Source organism: Neophocaena asiaeorientalis, unplaced genomic scaffold, assembly GCF_003031525.2.
Source record: "Neophocaena asiaeorientalis asiaeorientalis breed wild unplaced genomic scaffold, Neophocaena_asiaeorientalis_V1.1 scaffold258, whole genome shotgun sequence".
Taxonomy (NCBI): domain Eukaryota; kingdom Metazoa; phylum Chordata; class Mammalia; order Artiodactyla; family Phocoenidae; genus Neophocaena; species Neophocaena asiaeorientalis.
The window spans coordinates 4,190,017-4,198,072 of record NW_020172591.1 but is presented as its reverse complement, the minus strand read 5'-3'; the positions used below and the strand labels follow the sequence as shown (position 1 = coordinate 4,198,072).

The following is an 8,056-nucleotide window of genomic DNA, read 5'->3' as shown; positions in this document are numbered from 1 at the left end:
CCCCCCCCCCCCCAAAAAAAAAAAAAAAAAAAAAGTACTTCTAGACCTTGGCTACATGATAGCTCCACTGGGAGCCTTGTTCCTTTCCATATCCTGAGCAAACCAGATCTAAAACAGATTAAAATGGCTCAGCAGTTGGACTCAGGTCTCTCTCTGTGCCTACTTAATTGGGGAGTCAACCAGCCTTTGGGACTCTCTTGCAGTCCGGCACAGAAAGAAAAAAATGTCAATGACTCTGTTCCACTGTATTTGAAACTTCTCTTGCTTCCCACAGACATATTCCTGAAGGCACCAGTTGTGGATGAAGAACACTGGGGGGTAGGGCGGTCAGAGCTGTATCCCACTGGGCTGTTTGGGACTTACGGGCGAAGCAGCAGAGACTCATGACTCACGGCTCTCCACACCAGGCCGCGGGATTTACCCAACTTCACCACAGAAGGAAACAGATCGTAAGCTTGGAGGGCCAGGGAGGAAAACCAGAGGCATGTCTGGGATGATTAGAAACATGAAAAGATCCCCATGGTAGGCTGTGCTTGTCATGCTCTCTGGCTGGAGGAGGGCAGAGTACAATAAAGACAGCATTTGAATGTGGATGCCAAGGCTCACACCGGATATACAAATAGAGTAAAGGCTTCCTGTCATCTTTGCTAGAGCAAGGGATGGCTTTGGATAGCAGACATGGCTTTCATGATGGGGTGAAGGACCTGAGCGGACATGGTGGTTATGAACTGCTTCCTATTCCTCTGCACAGGGAGAGCCCACTTCTCTGTAACCATGGAGGCTCCGATGCTTGATGGCACCACATTTCTGGCCTCTGATCGCTGGGTCAGAGAAAGGGTAGCAGGACTGGTTATGGCAGATCAGATATCTCCTGACAGACTTAAAAGGAAACTAGGATATTTGGTGCTGTTGTAACCGACAGATTCCCACGCTTTACTAGCTGGTGAGTAAGAATAAAGTCCCATTGCCTCTGATACTCACCTCCCCACCAACTCCATAAAAGTTTGCAAAGTTTTCCTCCATCCCCTCCCCCTTTCAATGAAATACATTCCAGAGCTGAGATGGGAGCATTCAGATATCTGCCACCAGCTTCAGCCAGAACCATGACTTCCCTCGGATTTCAGGGCCTGATGCTGGGTCCGGTTCACACTCCAGGCTCTTTCCCTCATGGTGAGGACTTTCTCAGGTGGCCTGCCTTCCCTCCATGCAAACTGACTCAGGTTGCCTCCCCTTCTCCCTTCCCTTTCCATTAGATGTGTTCATGTGTTTGAACCCCAATGGTGCCCAGGAATTGTGCATTCTCTCGGGGTCCCCACAAGCCCCCAGTAAAGGAGTTGAAGTAGATAACAGCAAAGGGGGGAGTTTGGCCTAGCTTTATCAGCCAGCCGAATTCAGACCTCATTACGGCCCAAATGCGACTTTGATAAGTGATGCCATTTCTGTTAGGTGGCTTGTACATGGCTCCCAGTGTCTGAGTCCCTGAACTCACAGGGCCACTCGGGTTGGCTCATTCAGGATACCAGCCCCATGGCATGTCCCACGGGACAAGGGCTGTGTTGCCGAGGAAAAGCCAGGGGGTGGGGGGAGCAAACTGAGGATCCGGGATCAGTGAGACCTTGTCAAAACAGGCGGCTAAAGAGGTTGCCCTAAAAAGGGATGTAGATCCAGTGTTCTGGAGGTGGTGCCTAGGTAGGATCAAGATCCAGGCGTGCTGAGATCAAGCAAATGGTGTTTGAGGGCGATTGTCCTAAAAAACTGTAATTGTTTATGACTCACCTGCACAGGCCAGATTGTGTTTGTTCTGCCAGTGGGCCGGGCTGGCTTGCAGGACCCAGGGCAGGCATCTCACACCCCAGATAAGCGTTATGCAGTGGTTAAACCCCCTCCTTGGGCTTAGAGGATTACTTATAAACATAAAGATACCCAACGACTAGAACTCCTTTGTAGTGTTGGAATTAACATCTCAACAATATTCTAACTGGATTAGAAATTGGGAATTTTCTATGGAAATTGACTTCTTTTGAATTTCAGCTACATGCACAGTAGATTCCCACTCCCCTCAATAAGTGGAGATATATGGCAATCTGGGCGGTTTTTTTTTTAATTAATTAATTACTAATTTATTTTTGGCTGTGTTGGGTCTTCGTTTCTGTGCGAGGGCTTTCTCTAGTTGCGGCGAGCGGGGGCCACTCTTCATCGCGGCGCGCGGGCCTCTCACTGTTGCGGCCTCTCGTTGCGGAGCACAGGCTCCAGACGCGCAGGCTCAGTAGTTGTGGCTCACGGGCCTAGTTGCTCCGCGGCATGTGGGGTCTTCCTGGACCAGGGCTCGAACCCATGTCCCGTGCATTGGCAGGCGGACTCTCAACCACTGCGCCACCAGGGAAGCCCCTGGGCGTTCTTTTATTGAGGTAAAGATAATAGTTTTTTAGTTTTCTCAAGTTTCATTCTCCTTTCCACAAAGAAAGTTGCTTTATATCCCACTTGTCTTTTTCTCTTGCCGCCCACTGGGGCCTCTGACCCCTCCTTAATATCACCCTCAGCTCTCTTCTCACAACACCTGTTGTGTGTGACAATGTGGTTGCTTAGGGGACACGTGATAGTGGCAACTTTTTGTACTTTAGGGGATGAGGTGTGATTTGGGCAGCCTATGAAATAGGAGCTGAGGGTCGTTATCTCTCTTTCTAGCTCTACAGCTGAGCAGCAACAGCATAACTAACCAACCAATCGCGTATTCATTTAGTCACTTAATTGGAACCTACTGTGTGTCCATCACTTTCCTTGGCCTTGTGGACTATTAAACATGGTGCCTGTCCTCAAACTGCTCACACACCAGTTGGAGATGCAGAAGTAACACGACACAATTAGGAAGTGCTCAACAGCTCAACAAACCTGAACAGAGAAGAGAGTTAGGCCGAGTCCTGGAACAAGAGAGCGGCTTCAGGAAGGAGGTGGGACAAGAGGTAGAAAGAACTCGAGTCCCAGCAGTTCTTCTGCCCCTACCTCCAAGAGGGGTAAACTAAAGATGGTATTGCACGTGTACAGGCCAGTGTTAGGTACCAGTGGCACTGATATGGTTACTAAAGGGCTCTGGGAGCCAGTGCTGGGATTGGGGAGGGAAAGCAAGAGGTCTAGGCACTTGTAAGACTCTGAGAGTGACCTCCTTCAACTTAGTGCTCTAGATGCCTCTGTGACCTCAACCTAGTCCCATTACCCAGACACACCTGTGTTCTCTCTATTTCATTCTCTGGCTCCATCTTCTCTCTCTCTTTTTATTAGTATTATTTTACTCCCTCCTGGCTGCTTCTATTTTTTCTCTCCTTTTATTTTCTTTTCCCTTTTTAACCAGTCTGTCTCTAATCTCCTTCCCCTCAGTGATGGGTTCCAGGCATTGCTAGATTCTAATGTAGGCTGGTGTCCAGGGGTCATGGGGTGGGTGCAAGCAGTGACAGTGATCTATTTTAGCATTATTATTATTATTTTATTTTTATCTTTTTTTTTGCGGTATGCGGACCTGTCACTGTTGTGGCCTCTCCCGTTGCGGAGCACAGGCTCCGGACGCACAGGCTCAGCAGCCATGGCTCACAGGCCCAGCCGCTCTGCGGCATGTGGGATCCTCCCGGACCGGGGCACAAACCCGTGTCCCCTGCATTGGCAGGCGGTCCCTCAACCACTGTGCCACCAGGGAAGCCCTAGCATTATTATTTTTAATACTGTGATAACAATAATACTGATACATATTAGAACTCATAAGTCTAGATTTGGTTTCTAAGAAAGCCTTAATTATTTTTATATAAGAACTCCTATGTAAAGAAATAAGATAATTTAAGTTCCATGGAAAAATTATGAAAAACAAAAAGAAAAAAAAAAAAAAAAAAAAAAAAAAAAAAGAAAGAAAAATTAACTTGAATGAAAGAATATTAATAAATTTGATATTCTTGGCCAACTAATGTTACCAAACATCTTCCTTTTGGAACATAAATTCCTGGTTTATCTGCCTTGTTCTCCACTGACCCTTCTCCACTTTATCTCCAGCACCTAGAATAGGGCTGGGTGCACATTAAGTGCTTAGTACATCTTTGTGAAATAAATCAATGTAGAGTTTTAGGAGTTGAAGGGGTCTTTTAAAATGAGGGGGAGGCTGAGGCATAAATAATCTCAGAAATGAGGCAAAATTATGTAATGAATTGGAGATGAAGTTTGAAATAGAAGCTGCGATATAGCTTAGTGTCCTCAGCAGATAATCGGCATGTAAACTTGGTCTCATCATGTAACCACGGCAGGCCTCAGTGACTTTGTCTGTAAAGTGAATGGGAAACAATCTGGAAGATCTTTCTGCTTTAAAAATAACCCTCCATTCTTTTCCAGTGTGAGGTAAGGGTGGTCCCATTGGCAATGGCTCCATTGGCTTTGATTTTGAATTTGTTGCCTCTCCTCCCACTTCCATCTCCACTTGGTGCTTGGATGGCCCTTTGATCACAGCCTCAGAGAACTGAGCATTGTACGGCATCAGTCAAACAAGGCCTTGCTTAGAAGTAAATTTCTCATCCAGGTTTTCAGTTTCACTTTATGTTTTCTTCATTTTATTCTGTATTATTATTAGTTACAAACATTTAATGTATGGATTCTTCCTTCGGTTCCTGCATTCCTGCTTTCAAGAGCATGATGACTTGTAAAATAACAAAAATCAGCTGGGCAGCTAAGATTACGTGGCCTGAGAATCAGAGTCTGCATGGCCCACAGGAAAAATTATGGTCCCATCCCCACCCTACTTTCTTCTGGTTCCTTCTAGGAAAGGTAGCTGGAATTTGCTTGGCACCGTCCAGGTATTCAACAGATGTCCATGCCTTCCTTTTCTTCAAGAGGGAGAACGTGATTTTAGATGCTGAGTTCTGATTCTATATAAAGAGCTGGGATGTTGCATCTATCTGAACAGTCTTGGAGGTCTTCGCTGTGCCCTTCACTTTTTCTGCTTAATGTTATTCAACATTCTTTTTCCACTTGGTCAGTTTCTTCCCCTCCATCTTGGCGGTTGCACTGACTTATTTTAATTAGCTAGAGATGGTGATAGCAATGGTGGCAGCAACGACACAGAAACGGGTACGTGGGAGGTTGTTCTCTGATGTGGAATACAACGTAAACCTAATTGTGAGACCACCAATTCAATTGTGAGTGGGTGCAACGGCAGCAGCAGGGGATTGCCTGAGATAATCTGGGAAGGTCTTCATCTTTCACAATGGGGGTTGCACATTCGCAGCCTGGGAGTCAATTTCAGCCATAAACACAATACTTTAGACAGCAAAGTGTTTGAAAATGCTCCTGCTAGGTAAAGCGTAAGAGAGGTCCATGGTGCTCATCACTCCCTATTGTCTTGTCCCGGACATGTAACGCACTTATACAAATCACCTGTCCCCTTTTTGGAGTTTACTTGAACAATCCATACATTCTCTGATGTCACCTGAAATTCCTGTATGGAGGTTCTCCCACCAGAAGAAGACCTACACCAACTCATCACCAGCTCCCTTACCCTTCATCTTGGCTTTGCCCAGAGTAATTTAGACCATCATCATGAAGTTTGATGACCATGTCTGCCAACAGTAACTGCAAAAATTACCATCCTGATTGACTCCTAGAAATCGGCTGACTGCATGTTTCAGAGCCTGTCCTTCTACTTTTCCCTGCCATGCTAGATATGTGACAGCCCAAGCTTTCTTTGTGTCAGTCTTCTCCGTACTGAGCTCTGCTGGAAGCCTCTGGGAGCTCGGTGTGCAAAGGAGATAAACCAGGAACATGATGCTTGTTTAACAGTTCTCTCTGTAGTGTCCTTGTATTCTTAACTCCTTTTCACTTGCCCATTTCCTTGGCCTTTTATCATGAATTCTCTGTGTTGTTTCTATACCACTCTTGGCAGGATGACCCACTATATTCCTTTATTAGCTTGGCTCTGCAAGGAAAACGATGCCATACTATCCAGTGGTTTTTTCCTGCTAGCTCTTGGACACTAATATTTACTGGACTATCATATTTTAATATGTTTCCATACCATCCTTTTGTCCCTTCCAAGAAGTTGTACTCTTTTTCTGACCCACGGTCCATCACCTTACCAAGTTCCATGGCTACCCTGGTGTCAGAGATTGGCCTCCCTGATGTGGCACCACCTCCTCTTAACTCCTGTGTGAGTTAATGTGGAACCCCAAACATTGAGAAGTTTCAACAAAAGGCCACTTGATTCTCTCTTAAGGATATCACTGAGGGGATTTCTAAAGTGACTGGGTAGGAGGTTGGATTTCAAGACCCCTTCAGTCTATTACCTTTCTAAAAAAATTTTAATGCAATAAGTTGATTGGGGGAGTACTCTCAGGATAATATTGTTGAGGGAGTGAATAAAACAGGATTGAGCAGAGGGAAATGTTGAACTGCAGTGCAATTACAGTATTTTTCTACCATTTTTTATAGGGCACTCTGGAGCTGGAATAGATTTTCCAGAGATGTCTCAAATCAAAGCAAGGGGGCCAGGTCTTTATACTCCACATCAACCAGTAAAGTGATATAGAGTGCCCTCGGGAATGTGGCATGACCTTGGTCATATTCCAGCCTTTAGATTCAGAAGATGTGTTAAAGGATGCATTTGGCCACTTATGCAGAGGGGTCTGCATATATAGCCACAGGTGCACACACAAAGCCCTCAGGATCTGATACCTCACTAAGATTTTCCATGATTATTGCCTTGAAAATACTGTCTGGAAATCTGGGAGAGACCTTCAAGATGGTGGAAGAGTAAGACGCGGAGATCACCTTCCTCCCCACAAAAACATCAGAGATACATTTACAGGTGGAACAACTCCTACAGAACACCTACTGAACAAAGGCAGAAGACCTCAGACCTCCCAAAAGGCAAGAAACTCCCCACGTACCTGGGTAGGGCAAAAGAAAAAAGAATAAACAGAGACAAAAGAATAGGGACGGGACCTGCACCAGTAGGAGGGAGCTGTGAAGGAGGAAAGGTTTCCACACACTAGGAAGGCCCTTCGCGGGCGGAGACTGCGGGTGGCGGAGTGGGGGAGCTTCGGGGCCGCGGAGGAGAGCACAGCAACAGGGGTGCGGAGGGCAAAGCGGAGAGATTCCCGCACAAAGGATGGTGCCGACCGGCACTCACCAGCCCGAGAGGCTTGTCTGCTCACCCGCCGGGTCGGGCGCGGACTGGGAGCTGAGGCTCAGGCTTTGGTAGGAGAGAGGCAGAGGACTGGGGTTGGTGGCGTGAACACAGCCTGAAGGTGCTAGTGCACGACGGCTAGCTGGGAGGGAGTCCGGGAAAAGGTCTGGACCTGCCTAAGAGGCAAGAGACTTTTTCTTGCCTCTTTGTTTCCTGGTGCGCGAGGAGAGGGAATTAAGAGCGATGCTTAAAGGAGCTCCAGACACAGGCGTGAGCCGCCGCTAAAAACGCGGACCCCAGAGACGGGCATGAGATGCTAAGGCTGCTACTGCCGCCTCCAAGAAGCCTGTGTGCGAGCACAGGTCACTATCCACACCGCCCCTCCTGGGAGCCTGTGCAGCCTGTCACTGCCAGGGTCCAGTGATTCAGGGACAACTTCCCTCCGTCTGAGTGAGCCAGAGCCCCCGAATCAGCTGCTCCTTTAACCCCATCCTGTCTGAGCGAAGAACAGATGCCCTCTGGCGACCTACACGCAGAGACAAGGCCAAATCCAAAGCTAACCCCGGGAGCTGTGCGAACAAAGAAGAAAAAGGGAGAATTCTCCCAGCAGCCTCAGGAGCAGCGGATTAAATCTCCACAATCAACGTGATGTACCCAGCATCTCTGGAATACCAGAAGAGACAATGAATCATCCCCAAATTGAGGCAGTAGACTTTGGGAGCACCTGTAGACTTGGGGTTTACTTTCTGCAAATAATTTGTTTCTGGTTTATGTTTATCTTCGTTTAGTATTTAGAGTTTCTAATCGTTGGTAGATTTGTTTATTGATTTGGTTGCTCTCTTCCCTTTTTTTTAATATATAGATATGTATATATTTTTTCCTTTTTCTCTTTTTGTGAATGTGTAT

The 8,056-nt window shown here is 46.7% G+C and overlaps 1 long non-coding RNA gene across 1 annotated transcript in view; it reads left to right on the top strand.

The window, feature by feature from the left end:
- Positions 1–6,876, top strand: part of LOC112395232 (uncharacterized) — a 119,423-nt gene extending 112,547 nt beyond the window's left edge. The window contains exon 6 of the long non-coding RNA XR_003002332.1: positions 6,454–6,876. This is a non-coding gene — a long non-coding RNA (uncharacterized LOC112395232). The remainder of the gene's footprint in view (positions 1–6,453) is intronic.
- The last annotated feature ends 1,180 nt before the right edge of the window (positions 6,877–8,056 follow it).